Source organism: Melospiza melodia, chromosome 17 (assembly GCF_035770615.1).
Source record: "Melospiza melodia melodia isolate bMelMel2 chromosome 17, bMelMel2.pri, whole genome shotgun sequence".
Taxonomy (NCBI): Eukaryota; Metazoa; Chordata; class Aves; order Passeriformes; family Passerellidae; genus Melospiza; species Melospiza melodia.
This window is the reverse complement of record NC_086210.1, coordinates 12,384,579-12,401,151: the sequence shown is the minus strand read 5'-3', so window position 1 is coordinate 12,401,151 and position 16,573 is coordinate 12,384,579.

Below are 16,573 nucleotides of genomic sequence, written 5' to 3'. Positions count from 1 at the left end.
TCAAACGCTGTGCATCCTCAGGTCAGGAGAGCGGGCTCCCATCTCCAGGTTCCAGTGGCTCCAAAATCACCTGCGCAGGGCGTGGAAGACATGGCCCCGTCTGTCACAGCTCGGCTGCCTGCCCTGCCAGAGCTCTGTGGAGAGCTGATCCCAGAAGCTCTATTTGTTGGGGCCACCTGAGTCAGGTTTTATTTTGTTTTTCTTCAAGAATTTTCTTTTCATTGTTTTTTTTTTTTTTCTTTTACCATGTAAATATAGACTATGTTAACATACACAGACTCCCAGCATTTTTCTTTTGCTGCCCAGGGTCCGTAGGGCATAGGGGAGGAGGGGGAAATGGGTGCTTGCGCTCAGCCAGCTGCCCAGGCGTGCAGTGGGCCAGGTGAAATGGCCAGAAGCCCCTTGGCCTTTGGTGGTTCTGCTGAAGCCTTTGTGCTGCCCAGAGAGCGGCTGGGCAGGGGCCGGAGCTGCGGGGATCCCTGCCAGAGCGGTGCCGGGAGATGGTGACAAGCCCTGTGCCAGGCAGGAAGCGCCAGCCGTGTCCTCCTGCCCGTGTGCTGCTGGCTGCCTTGCTGAGGGCTCCCAGGTGCCTCTGGATGTGGCTGCTCTGGAGCTGCTGTGGGGCTGCGGCGCTGCTGCCGGGCGGCTTGGCCGGGCTGGGGCACTGGCAAGCCCCGGGCAATGGGCTGTCAGAGGCCACAAGCAGCCGCCTTGTTCCTGCCAGAGTTGACTTGCAAGACGCATCCTTGGCACTCTGCAAGTAACAGCATCAGTGTTGTTGGAAACCCAAATGCAGAGAAATCTCAGACCTTTGGTCTTGTCAGCAAAGCTTAGAATTAAACACAGGATTTGATCTGAGACCTAGGAAAGGGCTCCAAAACTTAGGTGCTAGAAGCGAGAATGCGGATTTCTAGTCTATAGCAGCAACACGGGGAGAAAAGTTGAAGTGGAGGAAAGTTTAGAGTTTTCGAGTTCAAGATCTAGGAAGAAATCAAAGTAGTTACAATGCTAAACAAGAAGATTAGGATGCAGTGCTGTAGGTTTGTGTGTCATAGCATGATTGGCTAAGGAAGCTTACACTGTTAGCATGATGTGGGGACCCAGGAAATTCCTCTGGCTGCCCTGCAGGACTCGAGAGCCTGTCAGAGGGCTCAGAGACCTTGGCACAGAGCCCAAGACCCCCGTGCCTTTGATTTAGCACTTGGAAAAAACAATCACCAACCTTGTATGAAGAATGACCAGCCACAAAAAATGAAGTAGAATGATAGTGAATTTATCCCAGAGTGGAACAATAGATTTTGAGGGTTTTTAGAATGGGGCTTCAGGGGGCAAGATGGAGGAATCTGGGCATGTCCAGCCTTTCTCCTTCTTCTTCTTGGCCTCCATCTTCTGGTTGATGTTGGCACTTTGAGATTGGTCTAGAGTAGAAGCTCACTGTCTAACATAGATGATAGGGATTGGAAAGTAATTGTAAATATTGTACAGGTAGTTTGTAGTATAAAAAGATAACACCACCCCAGGGGAGGCAGAGTGCCTTAGACTGTCTTGCTGAGCAGACCTCGGCAGGACAGGAGAAAGAATTTTATAGATAAGATACAATAAACAACCTTGAGACTGAGAAATTAAGAGCTCTGACTCCTTCTTCAACCACCGGGCTGGGACAAGAGACTTTTTAACTTATCTCAGGGTCACTCTGACCAGCTAGAGACCCCGAGAGCATGAGTCCGTAAGATGAAATCTTGAAGACTGGGTCCAAAACATAAATATCCTTGTTGGTCATGTCTTCTTGGCCAAGAAATCCTTCAAAGCTCTTGTAACTACAAGTCTTGCGGCCCTGTGAGCCATGCGGTGGAGATGTGAGCCCAACTCAACCTTCCTGCCTATGTAGAAGAGAAAAAAAAATCAATGGCATCATCTAAAAAACTCAGAGGTCCACTCTCTAGCTTGTTCCAAACCCCTTCCAATCCCCCAAAGTGTGATTTAGCTACAAATAGATGACAAGGACTCTTAGGGCTGCCTCTTTGACTCCAGAGCGGCTGCTTTAGAATCTTTCACATAGCCCTGTGTAGTTAGGTGCCAGAAATGGATCATTTGAAGAAACTTTCCCAACTGACTTGCATGGAGGCTTGTTTGAAGGGTGTTTGAATGGAAAGCCTCCCAGCAGAGGTCTGGGCTTTGGCCTAGCTGTGTCCCCTGCTGATTGTGAAGTGTGTCATCAGCTGAAGTGCTATCTGGGCTAAAAATATCATCCAGTCAATTGGACTTGCTCTTTTTGGCCTATAAAAGCTGGAGCCACTTTTGGGGCAAATTTGGAGACCTCATCTATGGGTGGATGGAGCACCTAGGATTTTCCCAGTTGTTGGGAATGGTTCTCCAGGTCCCTGGAGTAAAACGGGGCTCCCCAGCAACTGCGCATCTGCAAGATGACAAACAATTGTCTTGGTTTGAAGAGAGAGGTGTCTGCTAAGGAAGGCAGAAGTGTGGAGAGCATTATTAATAATTGGTTAGCTGAGAAAGGCCACACTGATATATTGCCACTGGTTAATCTGAAGGAGAAAAGTCAGCAGTCAGCAAGCTAAAAGGAAGAGTCAGCAGTGACCTTGCTGCAACATGAGGATAGGGAGTTGAGATTAGTCCTGAATACATCCTAAGAATATGTAGAAAGTATCAAAAGTAGAACCATAGGAATGTAGAAGTAGGCGTAGGTGCTGATATGCAAGCTGACCAATCCTGAGCTCAACTTTTGCAATATGTGTGAAGCTCATTATTAACTGTATTTAACCCGCCGTACTGATCAATGAAATTGAGCCTGTGATGATCAAAATGATGTCCTGGTTCCCTTCCGTCGACAAATGGTGGAGAATGCGGGCATAACCGAATCTCTGCCCTTTTTCTCGGATTAAAAGAAAAAGGGATTACGCCACGGTCCGGAAGTTGGGTTTGGGTCCCTGCAGCCAGGACAGTGCCGGAATTTGAAGCACCCTTAAGGTTCACAACTGTGACTTAAGCCAATACGTGTCCGCCGGAGCCTGGAGAGCTGCAACAGCGCGCGCTGATTAATAGGTATGGATAGGCAAGCGGCATATGATTTATTTACCGCCTATTTAGAGCGGCGTGGGATAAAAGGGATAAATTTAAAAAAGGAGTTACCAGGGTTATTAGCTTATGGCCATGCTAAGGGTATCTTTTCTAATCCTCATACAGTTCATGAGTTATCAGAGTGGAGAAAGTTTGGGGAAATATTGTGGGATACAGTACTAGATGATGATAAGTCAGCAAAGAAATTCGGGAAGTTATGGCGGGTGGTGTATAACACGTTACTTCAGCAGGTCTCTGAGAGAAAGGCAGCAGAAAGGGCAACAGAAGCTCATAAGAGGAATATAGGGTATGGTCGTGAAGATGATCCCCTGGCACCCTCTGTAACTAAGGTACTTATGCCTAAGAGTCCCCAGCAAAGTGGTGTGGAGGATTTCTCTATAGGCGCAGTGGAACCGTCTGCACCTTTTCTGTCAGAGGGGGAGGGCGAGTCGGATGGTGGGGGTAACAGCAAGCCAGCTTTGCCTCCGCCACCAGCTTCAGGCGGGTCGGATGGTGGGGGGAGGGGCAAGCCAGCTTCGCCTCCGCCGCCAGCCTTGCCTCCGCCGCTACCCCTCAATGAGCCGGCTCCGGTTACAGCTTCGGTGAGGGAAGGGTTCATTTCCCCGCCAGAGCCGGCTCCAGCGGGGGGGCTGGCTCCCCCTCGCAGGCTGGCTCCGCTCGAGTCGGCTCCGGTTTCACTGTCAGCTCCAGCGGGGGAGGGGGGGCTCCCGCTTCCCCCGCGCGAGCCAGCCTCTGCTTCACTGCCTCCCCCGCGCGAAAGCTCGGTGTCTGCACCGAAGCGCCAGCAGCATAGCACCCTTAAAGGGCCAGATCCCATCCCAGGGGCACACCGTGATCCATGGGGGGAGATGGCTAAACAGAGGAGGGAAGCTTGGGCTGCTTTGGCAAAGGAAGTAATGCAAATGGGGGATGGTGAGGCGGTGGAAATAGCTTCTAGTCTTGCATGTCCAGTTACATACACACCACAGTATGATGCACAGGGGAACCTTACGCATAATATAGCAGAATATACTCCCTTAGATTGGAAGCTGTTAACTCAGCTACGTTCTACGGTTAGTCAGTTTGGAGTAAAAAGTGAACCTGTTAAGCAAATGTTAGATTATCTTTTTAATACTCAGGTTTTATGTCCTAATGATTTAAGAGGAATAGTTCGGTTGATATTCACTCAGCATCAGCAGTTATTATTTAATGCCCATTGGCACGCGTTGGTAAATGAATCGGTTGCTGTACAACGAGCCCAGGGAGACCCATTACATGGGGTGACAGTAGAGGAGCTGATGGGCTTAGGGGCATATTTGCGCACAGAGGCACAGATGATATCGGGAGCTGATAAACTTAGAGAGTCTATGAGGTTGGTGCGTGCTGCAATAGATATGGTTAAAGAGCCAGGAGGGTTACCGGCTTATATGGGTATTAAGCAAGGAAGGGAAGAATCATTTGGAAATTTTATTGATAGAGCAGCTACTGCTATAGATCGGGCTGGTGTGGCAGATTACATGAAGGGGGCGCTATTGAAGCAGTGTGCCTTGCAAAATAGCAATCCAGCAACCCAGAGAGTGTTAGCTACTTTAGGGGCAAATTGGACTATTGAGGAAGCATTAGAGCGAATGGCATTAATGCCAACAGCTTCACAGGCATTTATAGCAGAAGCCTTAAAGGAATTAGGATTGGGGTTGCAAAAGCAAGCAGAGTCCACTCAAAATCAGGTGCTAGCTGCTCTTGCTCCTCTCCGAAATGGCTCTCTGGCATTCACTCAAGGGGGTTCGAAGCCATTCCTCAAGTGTTACCGATGTGGCAACGAAGGACATACACGCCAAACGTGCCGAGCAACTGGCGTATGGTGTCAACACTGCCGATCCAGCTCCCACAACACTACGGCTTGTAGGCGCCGGTCGGGAAACCATTTGCAGAGCGCGAATCATGGGGGCCGCGCCCAGACACAAGTTGCCGCCGTGACATCGGAGACACCAGCAGCTGCCGTGACATCGCTGCCACCTCCTGTCTGCAACCCGCAACAACCGGGAGCCTCGGCTTGGACTTATCAGCAGCAGTAGACGTCACACTAATGACGAACCGGCCTGAGAGGATACCCACTGGAGTAAAGGGTCCTCTTATACTAAATGGACAAACATGTGGAGCATTATTGCTGGGACGTTCCTCTATAACTATGTTGGGATTATTTGTTTTGCCTGGTGTTATCGATGCGGACTTTACAGGGGAAATACAAATTATGGCTTACACCCTTTATCCTCCGATTAAAATTACAAAAGGACAACGCATTGCACAATTGGTACCACTGTCACAAATGACATCAGGAATACAATCATTTACTGGTCAAGCACGGGATGAAAAAGGTTTTGGCTCTACTGGTGTTACACTTTTAACTGTGGATTTACAAAATAGACCAAAACAAAAGATTGAAATTACCTATGGGCATCAAAGCATAACCCTTTATGGATTATTGGATACAGGAGCAGATACTAGCATCATTTCTCCAGAAGCATGGCCACAACACTGGCCTCTATTTCCCTCATCAAACATGCTCACAGGAGTGGGAGGATTTACATTGGCAAGCAGGTCGCCGTCTTTGTCTGTGTGCATTGAGAATCAACAAATATCTGCTGTGTTTTCAATTGTTCAACTGCCTCCTACAGTTTCCTGCTTAATTGGAAGGGACATTTTAACACAATTGGGAGTGGTGTTAACTAATCAGCACCCTTTGGGGTAATTGCCATTGCTTGGACTTTCCCCATTCCACTCACCTGGAAAACAGATACACCGGTGATGGTTAAGCAATGGCCATTAAAAGGGGAGAGTCTTATGCATGCCCATGAATTGGTACAGGAACAATATACAAAGGGACACCTGCGACTGTCCACAAGCCCTTGGAATACACCTATTTTTGTAATCAAAAAGAAATCAGGGAAATATCGTTTGATACATGATTTGAGGGCTGTAAATGACCAAATGGAACCAATGGGGGCCTTACAGCCTGGTCTTCCAAATCCAGCTATGATTCCAGAACACTGGCCACTTTTAATTATTGACCTAAAGGATTGTTTTTTCACTATTGGCCTGCATCCTGATGACATGAAGAGATTTGCTTTTACTTTACCAGCAATAAATCGTGGGGAACCAGATAAAAGATTTGAATGGACATCTCTTCCGCAGGGCATGCGCAACTCTCCCACTTTATGTCAGCTTTATGTTGATGCAGCATTACAGCCACTACGTCGTAAATGGCCAGCAACTATAATATATCATTACATGGACGATATTTTGTTTGCACAGCAACAGCCATTCTCCTCTTTACAGATTAACACCATTAAAAATACTCTTGCTGCATATTCACTTGTTATTGCTGCAGAGAAAATTCAGACTACAAAGCCCTGGAAATATTTGGGATGGACTTTGACGGATCAAATAGTGATACCACAAAAATTGGAATTACAATTGGACATTAAAACTCTACATGATGCACAGAAGTTGCTGGGAGACTTACAGTGGCTGAAGCCTATTGTGGGAATACCAAATCACTTATTAGAAGCCCTACGGCCTTTGTTAAAAGGTGTGGACCCTACTACTCCTGTACACCTGACAAAGGAGCATCGTCTTGCCTTGCAGCAAATTAGTAACTGTGTACAGCAAGGGTATGTGTCTCGTCGACAACTCGACCACCCCATTGACCTTACTATTTGGAATAGCCCTTGCCACTTGCTTGGTGCTCTCTCTCAGTTGCAAAAGAAAACGGGGGAGATACGGGTGTTGGAATGGTTGTCACCACCACTACAGCATAAGAAAACAATATCTTCAAAAATTGAACAATTGGCTGCATTAATCAAAAAGGGGCGTCTCAGAATTCTTGAAGTGGATGGTAGAGAACCTGCTACTATTAGATTGCCTATGGAAAAAGAAACCTTGGACTGGTACTTGATAAATTCAAAGAATTTACAAGAAGCATTATTGATGTCACCTGCTAAAGTAGAGACTAGTAAATTAGTGCCTAGAGTTTTGCAATGGATGACAGAATGGAACTGGATCACTCGACCTTTAAGAGAAGAAAACCCCATAGAAGGAGCTATTACAGTTTTTACAGATGCAGGAAAGAAATCAAGGCGTGCTGCTGTTACCTGGCAAGAAAAAGGACAATGGAAGCATCAACTCCTCACAGCAGACCCTGCAGATAGCTTACAAACTTTGGAATTGTTAGCAGTAGTATGGGCGGTGTCCAACTTACAGGAGCCTTTAAATGTGGTCACAGACTCTATGTATGTTGCAGGAGTAGTCAAACGAATAGAGGAAGCAGCAATTAAGGAAGTGAATAATAAACGATTGTATGAGTTACTGATACAGTTAAGGAAGGCTTTACGAGAAAGAAAGGCAGCATATTCTGTGATTCATATTAGGAGCCATAAGTGGTCTGAAGGTTTAGGAGAAGGGAATGAACGTGCAGATAAATTGGTTACCCTACCCATTGATAATTCTTGTCCTATTGACAAGCACACATTGGCCAGAGAAGCACATAGTAGATATCATCAAAATGCAAGAGGTTTGGCAAAACACTTTGAGCTGAGTTTGTCAGAAGCCAAGGCCATTGTCAGAGCATGTCCAACATGTAGTTATCATAATGGAGGGATAGGTCTAGGCATCGGGGTTAATCCTCGAGGTTTAAAAATAAATGAGATATGGCAAATGGATGTTACACACATAGCTAGATTCGGTAAAATCAAGCATGTGCACGTCACCATAGACACATATAGTCATTACATATGGGCTACGGCTCAGGCAGGACAGAAAGCTATACAGGTTATCAGACATCTGTTAAGTTGTTTCGCTGTTATGGGAGTTCCAAAGAGTATCAAAACAGATAATGGTCGAGGTTATGTAAGTGCTAGGGTCCGGAAATTTTTGAATCAGTGGTCTGTTAAGCACGTGACAGGTATTCCACACTCTTCTACTGGACAGGCAATAGTGGAAAGAGCAAACGGTACCCTTAAGCAGTATATTGAAAAACATCAAGATTTGACAGATCCACAAGCATGTTTGGCTAAGGTTTTGTATGTGATTAATCATTTATGCATTTTTGGGGAAGATGATACCCCCCCTGCAATGAAACATCATCCAAGGTCAGGTCAGGAAAATACTAAGGAAACAGAGGTCTGGGTTAAGTATAAGAACCCAAGTACAGGATTATGGGAAAAACCTGCAAAGGTATTATATTGGGGTCGGGGGTATCTTTGTGTTTCCTCACCTACAGGGCCTTTGTGGGTGCCTGCTAAGTGGACTAAACCTGTTTTTGATGCAGCCTCTGGTGGATCGCCTTACAGAGGAGGACAAGGAGCGGCTGGGGAAGAAACTGCTTCTAGTCCTACAACCACTACTGTTACAATTGAAGGGGTACTCGGAAGCGGTGGACAGAGCACTGACACGTCACTACCGGACGGCCCAGGAGTTGATTGGTTTCATTGACTCATTATCAACTTTTCATTTAACAGATCCAGCGAAACTACATTGCCTTGACTGTCACAATCCACATTGTGCTGCCTGGATAGCTCTACGTTGTGGGGGTTGTAAAAGAACTTTTTGGATAGAACAATCATTATTACGGGATTTGTGGTGTCATACTTGTGAACACGAGCATACGTGGGGAAAAAGCTGGCAAGATGAATTAAGGAGACAAACGGGGCAAAACGCATATATAGCCTTAAATCTTTATGAGTCTCCTGAACAGAAGGTTCTTGCTTATTATCGATGGGAAATACAATGTATTGTGAATAGAATTAAGGTTCAAAGTAAATCACGTATAGTTTCTATAAGGTGTAGGAAATTAGTGCCTTTAACACAGCATTCAGTTGTAGGACCCTTCCAAGGGGATCCTGATAGAGCATTAGATTGCTGCATTGATAAGTTGAAAAAATTAAGTTTGAAAGTGGCAGGACCAGTGAAATTAGGAGCAGCAAGATTGAAGACAGATAAGAAAAAGAAGGCAAAAAAGGGAACGGTCTCATTTGAATAGGGGTATCAGTGATTGCTAATTAATATTCTATGATTAGAACAATTTTACTGTTGTGGGACCCTCGGGAGGATATAGTTGTTGAGGAGGATAACGAACAAGAACTACGATTACGAAATAAGATACACCTTGTGTTAAAGAAAGACCTTGAGCTGTTAGCCTCATATAGTAAAAAGGCTGAAGAGGCTTTGCGATCACCACCATTGAATTGGTTGCTTTGGGTTGAAGATACACAATTTTATACTGGTCCTTACTTACATTCGCTTCCTTGTTATGTTTGCAAAAAGGATAAACGCTATGCATGGGTAGCTTTGCATTGTGCAGATTGTAATCAGGTTTATTGGTATTCACAGAAGTCATTGGGATATTTATGGTGTACATCTTGTTTTGGAAAGTGGATTCAAAATCATATCTGGGTTAGAGCTCTTGAACAAAGTACTGGCCTGCCAGGACGGACAGGATTACAGCTCTTTGAGAGTGCAGAACAAGTGGTTATAGCATATCTTAGGTGGAAGTTACAGGAAAACCTTAGAATATTTGAAATTACTAAAGCCTCACGCATCATAGCAGCTCGCTGCAAAGCTGATTTGCCTTCAAACTTACCTCGTGCTATATTTGTGAGCAAGGATGCTGATTTAGAATTAGATCAGTATATTCAAGAATTGACTCAGCCTTACAATAGACAATCTAGCAAACCAGGGAAAAGACAGCGAAGAAAGAAACAACAACGTAAGCAGAAGGAAGAAAAGGAGAAGCAAAGCAAGCAGAAAGAAAAATGAGGTTTGTTTTTGTAATACTGCTCAATGCTGTAGCAAGTGAAGCAGTAGGAGTAACACACTTTAGTCAACCAAGGGAAAATTTATGGGTAACGCTTGCTAATCAAACTAACCAATCATCACTTTGTCTTAGTCTTGGAGGAGTCACTAACCCATTTCGAACATGCCTGGTGGGACTTCCGGTGTGGTCTCCGGGAGAATTTTGCAGTTTGATAAACAATCAAACCTTATGTATGTCTAACATGTCAAACATCACATTGCCGGTGCAACAAGGGTATACTGCAGGTCAGAGTGATGGCTATCGTCAATGCTTACTAATCCAATCACTTAACACCTCTTTGCACTCTCCTCCTGAGGAATTGGATCTTTTTGGAAGTACAAATGCCAGCATATCTAACACTACAGCTGGTGGATGGTTTAGCTTCAAACTTTCGGGTGCTCAGAATTTAAACCAACCTAAAGAAACATGGGCCACCCTAGATTCATCCCTGAATGTGAGTGAATTCTCTCCACAGCATTACAGTCAATGTAACGGCACAAATATCACAGCACCAATGAAATTACCCACAGGAATATTTTTGATTTGTGGAGACAGGGCATGGAATGGTATACCAGCTAAACCACAGGGTGGACCCTGTTTTTTGGGAAAATTGTCACTGTTTCATACTAATGTGTCCTTGCTAATGCAGCTGAGTCAAAATTCAAACAGGAGAAAACGTAGCATACATGACTTAGACTGCAGCAAGATAGGAGATCCACGATTTTGGGGCACATTCAAACAGGTGGTGGTTTCAACTATCTTACCAGGAGGATCTGCCAATAAAGCCATGAATTTAGCAAAACAATTAGGATGCTGGACAAAGAATGAGCTGAACAAGACATCACAAATTCTAGACATGCTAACTGCAGATGTGCAAAGTGTTAACCATGCTGTTTTGCAAAATAGAGCTGCTGTAGATTTTTTGCTCTTAGCACAAGGGCATGGATGTGAAGAGTTCCACGGAATGTGTTGCATGAATCTGTCTGATCATTCAGTGTCCATTCACACTAAGATAAAAGAGTTACAACAGGGACTTCACAAACTTAAGGAAGAAGACGGTTTAGGAATTGACGAATGGCTTAAAGGCCTGGGACTCGGACCGTGGCTGAGGAACCTTGTGATCTATGCTATAGGACTGCTGGGTGTAATTTTACTGTTTTTGCTTATTTTGCCTTGTATCTTTAACTGTATCCAAAACATGGTCAGCCGTACAATAGCAAAAACATGGCAAACTAATCTCCTTGCACAAGAAGAAAACGGGGGAAATGTGGAGAGCATTATTAATAATTGGTTAGCTGAGAAAGGCCACACTGATATAATGCCACTGGTTAAACTGAAGGAGAAAAGTCAGCAGTCAGCAAGCTAAAAGGAAGAGTCAGCAGTGACCTTGCTGCAACATGAGGATAGGGAGTTGAGATTAGTCCTGAATACATCCTAAGAATATGTAGAAAGTATCAAAAGTAGAACCATAGGAATGTAGAAGTAGGCGTAGGTGCTAATATGTAAGCTGACCAATCCTGAGCTCAACTTTTGCAATATGTATGAAGCTCATTATTAACTGTATTTAACCCGCCGTACTGATCAATAAAATTGAGCCTGTGATGATCAAAATGATGTCCTGGTTCCCTTCCGTCGACACAGAAGTCTTCTCTGAAATGTTAAATGTAAATCCCCTGCCTTCAAATGATTCTCATTTAGAAATTCAAATGCTCTCAGGGAAAGATATGGGGATAGGCCTGAGCCCGCAGAGCAGGGCGGCCTTTGCTTATGGTCTGAGCCCTTCCTAAAGATCCTGTCAGGCTGTCTTAGACACCTGGGGCCAGGGATTCCTTCCAAGCTGGGCCACTTTGGCTGGCCCGGGGCCAGCCCCAGGGCAGGAGGCAGTGTGTGCAAGGCCCCTGGGTGGCACGCTGCAGCACGGTCACCGTGCCATGGAACGCAACCCGGTCACCAAGGTCCCTTTGTGACACGTGGGAAATAGAAGCTTGCCCAGGTGCTGGGAACAGGCAACGGGGCACAACGGGACAGAGCAGTGCTGTGAGGAGCCCCCACACAGCGCACTCATTCCCGTCTGACCAGGAGCTTTTCTGCAGCCTTGTTCCTGCAGCTGAGCTCGAGGCCAGAGCACAGGACTCGGTGACCCGTGGCCTTCCGAGGCTTCTCTTCTGCAGCTGCCCTCAAGGGCAGAGCGTGGGACTTGGTGCCCCAGAGCTTTCCCAAGGCGTCTCTCCTGCAAGTAGCTCCTGTCACAGACACGGAGCAGAGACCCCCGAGAGTGCCCAAGATGGCCTGGGTGGAGGAGGAGGAGGAAGAAGAAGGACCTTGAGCAGCCCCAGCACAGGAGACTGAAGAGGTGGTGCCCTTCCATCCACCGCAGGAGGGTGAGTGGCAGAGCTGGGTTGCAGGGCTGGAGCCTGCAGCCAACTTGGCCCCATGCCATGCCATGCCATGCCATGCCATGCCATGCCATGCCATGCCATGCCATGCCATGCCATGCCATGCCATGCCATGCCATGCCATGCCATCCCCTGGGGAAGTGCCCACAGACAGGTGGGAAGAGGGGCCGGGCAGACACCCCACAGCTCCCTCGCTCCATCCCCCTGGGGCATCCCAGGGCTCTCCCTGCCTGGGGAGCGCAGGCCTGGGCTGTGTTCTCCGGCCTCTCCCGCAGCCCCTCAGCTCTGGCTGCGCTCCCTCTTTGCCAGATGAAGCTGTGGAGCGCACACAAGAGCAGGAATCCAGCCGTGGCCGCTTCCACAGAACAGCGCAGGTACCTGCAGCCACCTCCACCTGGGCTGGGCCTGCTGTCCCTGCTCAGCCCAGCACCGTGTGTGCAGCACGCCATGCAACATCCCCAGCTTCTTGCCCTTCTCCTACAGCTCGTTTGCAACTTCATCTGGAGCATTCGGCAGGAGACCCGCACCATGGGCACTCACTCCGAGCTCCTCAAGCATGAGACCAGTGCCGCCCTGCTGGATTTGCTCCTGGAGAAGGGTGTTGCCAGGCCAGAACAAGTAAGCATGTTGCCCGATTCATAAATGACACAAAACTCGGATAAGTTTTGTCGGTGCTTTATTAAGGGCCCGGGGAACTGGGGGACTCACGTCCCTAAAGTCCGAGCCCCTCAAATTCACGTATGGGTGCTTCCCTCTTATACTTGCGATTCACAACAAAGTCTCCAAGGAACAGTTTCCCCGTTCCCCTTGCCTGGTCACAGACCCCTTATGATACATTCCTTGGTTCACAAACAAGATCATTAATCCTCTGCTTATCTTATTCTAAGAGCATTGTATGCTGCCTCTAGACAGGTTAGCATTCTTACTTTTTTGCACTAGTTTAATTATTTATTAAATCCCTAAGACTACCTGCTAGGTGTCACACAAAACTCAACACACTTTTCAACGGCTACAAAACTGCTTTTTTTAACAAACCAGTTCACACACAACTCACTATAATTCAATATTTTGCTAAATTTCATTTCTTTTCCAACATTTCCCCCGTTTTGAGCATCCTTCAGTCCTGCTGCAAGGATGCTCAATCAACAGTATTGACAGTAACATCTTCATAACGAGGGGGGGAGTGTTTTTCATTCTGCTGCCCGCGGGTCATCGCCTTCAGCAACCGGAGAGATCGCCTCTTTTCCTTTTTGATCACACCTAAGAGGCATCTATATACAATCCATATAGTCACTAAAAATACTAAAAACATTAGTACATACTGTATAGCAGACGTAATCCAGCCAGACAGGTGAAGCCCCAAAGAATCAAATACTGCTCCTATCCAATTATGCTGTGCTTCCCTTTCAATTTCCTTGGTTTTTGTTTCCACTTCTGCCAGTTGAGAAATATCTTTCTCAACTTTGTACTTCTCAACATTGTACTTCCCCAAGGAAATATCTTTCTCAACTTCAAGTGTAACATTTGGAATGTGTACACAGCAATGATCTATTCTCCTACTCAGGTAACCACAAACTCCATGTTCCTTTAACAGTAGCAAATCCAATGCCATTCTGTTTTGTAGGGTCATTCTTGATGTAGCTTGCAATTGCAAATTTAGATCCTTAAATCCCTTCTTAGTAGCTGCTGCCAACCTTTCTGTCTGTCCTAACAAATTGTTGAGCATTTCCCTGTTTCGATATGTCGCTACCGGAGGGAATAATGACTCTAATATCCATCCAAATTGCACTCCTGAGCCAGGTTCATGCCACTGCTCCTCTAGGGATTCTTCCCTCTTTCTGAGTCCTTTCCTTTGGATCAATCTATTCTGTTTCCAGTATGGACACAATGTGGGAACCCCTAGGGTGATTTGTGTTACTGATCCATCTAGAGGTAAATGTGTGGTCCACTGTCCGTGTCCCAACACCCAGACTAGATTTCCAGGGCTATGCACAGTAGTATATCTGCAATCTATAGGTCCATCCATGGACTCTCTGCTAACCGTGTGATCATACCCCCAACACTCGCATCCCCACTTTAATGCCATTTTCACCGGTACCAATCCGATTCGGTCTTCCGGTGTATCACATGTAAAAACCTCAGTACAATTCGAATCCTCTTTCTGCGGTCTGAACTCTCGGGAAGATGTAGACGTGATAAGGGCCCTATAATGTGACTGATTCTTTACTCCTGACCATTGGATGCACCATTGTACTTCCCCAAGGTAATTATAGTGTTCCAAAACACTATAATTAAGTAGGTCCCCATAATGTCTTCCAACTATTCCAGGTGTCAAAATTCTGTGTAACATTCTGACAACTCATCTCATTTTGTTGGGATTTCGTTCTTATTCGTACTGTATTGCATGGCTCATCTATTGGGGTTGCAATTAAACACCTCCTGGTATTTTGAATCCAACCATAATGATTGGATTTCTTTTCACATTCCTCTCTAGTCATAGCCCGAGTGGTCATACACAAATCCCTCCATACATCTACTGGTTTGGGAACTGACTGGCAGGACCATGAAACATTCTTGAATGTTTCAGGCATTTTGGTTACTGGTATTATTCCCCAGGGAATTTGTTCACCTGCAGCCTGTGGCAATGGCAGGCAAGCTGTTATTTTAGTCACATTCTGCATGATCCCAAAATCTCTGATTAATCCTACCACTAAATTTTCCTGCTCAGTATTTCGTTCTATTGTATCATTAACCTCCCGCCTACTCCTACCGTGTCTCTGTAAGGATAACATCATTCTGTCATGCCTCCACCATGCATTTCCTATTCTAGGATTAGTGACACTCGACCACCCACAACCATTGCCTTCCTTTCCCCACCAATTGGTCCCGTCCTCTATTCTGTCCCAGGTCAGTTCCCTATTTTGCTTCCACCATTTGACCCAAAGGTTCCTTTGATATCTTGATCTTACTAGGAAGGAACAATTTATTCTGAGAGGTGGCCCATCCCACATGTCCACTGCCATTGATACTGGATTAACCTTTATGTTTTCAGCACGATTCCCTGTCCATGGCAAAACCCTCATACTCACTCTTTTGTAATCAAAACTATCCCGTATTTTGACCAAACATGTATATTCTCCCGTATCGTTTGTGGTTACCTTGGTAAGATTCAGTACCGTGTTTCCTTGTTGTTTATCCTGATCCCAACTGACTCCTATCTTGCCTCGGCTTCTTTCAGCCCCCCGTTGCCATATTGCAATAACTTCACCGGCCTCAACTCTCTGGCTGTCAAAGATAACACAAGTTAATTGAACATCCATCCCTTCCATGACTGTAACCTTTGTTTCTTCAACCTGTACTAGAGTAAACCCTTGAACGGGTAATAGTCTCATGATCACTAGCAGTAATATAATTAAGAAGGCGGCTTTGCGCGGAAGATCATCCGGGTTGGAGACACTATCTGGGTTTCCCACTGGAACGGTGCCTTCTTTACCCTGGTGTAATGGATCCAAGCATCCATCTCCTGGACTTTCACCGCCGTGTAGGTCGTCATCATCACCTGGTGGGATCCGCTCCATGATTCCCGTAGTGGATCCGTGATCCACTTCTTGACGTACACCTGGTCCCCAGGCTGGATGTCGTGGACAGAATTCTCCAGCGTGAGCGGTCTATTCCACTGTAACGTATTTCTTAAAGAATTCAAGATCTTATTAAGTGACATAACATACTCTGCAATCGCCTGGTCCCCACTCACATGTACCTCCCCTTTCAATACAGTTGCATGATATGGTTTGCCATATAATATCTCATATGGACTTACGCCTACCTTTTCCCTTGGTTTAATTCGAATCCTGAGTAGGGCCAAAGGCAAAGCTTGAGGCCAGTGCAGTTTAGCTTCCTGGCAAATCTTTTTGATTTGTCCTTTCAGGGTTTGATTCATCCTTTCCACCTGCCCACTAGACTGAGGTCTCCAGGGGGTATGCAAATTCCAGGTTATATCTAACATTCATGCTAATTCCTGCACTACCCCGGCTATAAAATGTGGACCCCTATCTGATGACAATCCTAAAGGTACTCCAAATCTTGGTATTATTTCTTTTAACAAGGTTTTTACCACCTCCTTAGCCTGATTAGTTCTACATGGAAAAGCTTCCGGCCACCCTGAGAACGTACATACGTACACTAACAAGTATCTATATCCCTGTGCCCTAGGCAATTCAGAAAAATCAACTTGCCAGTAATCTCCTGG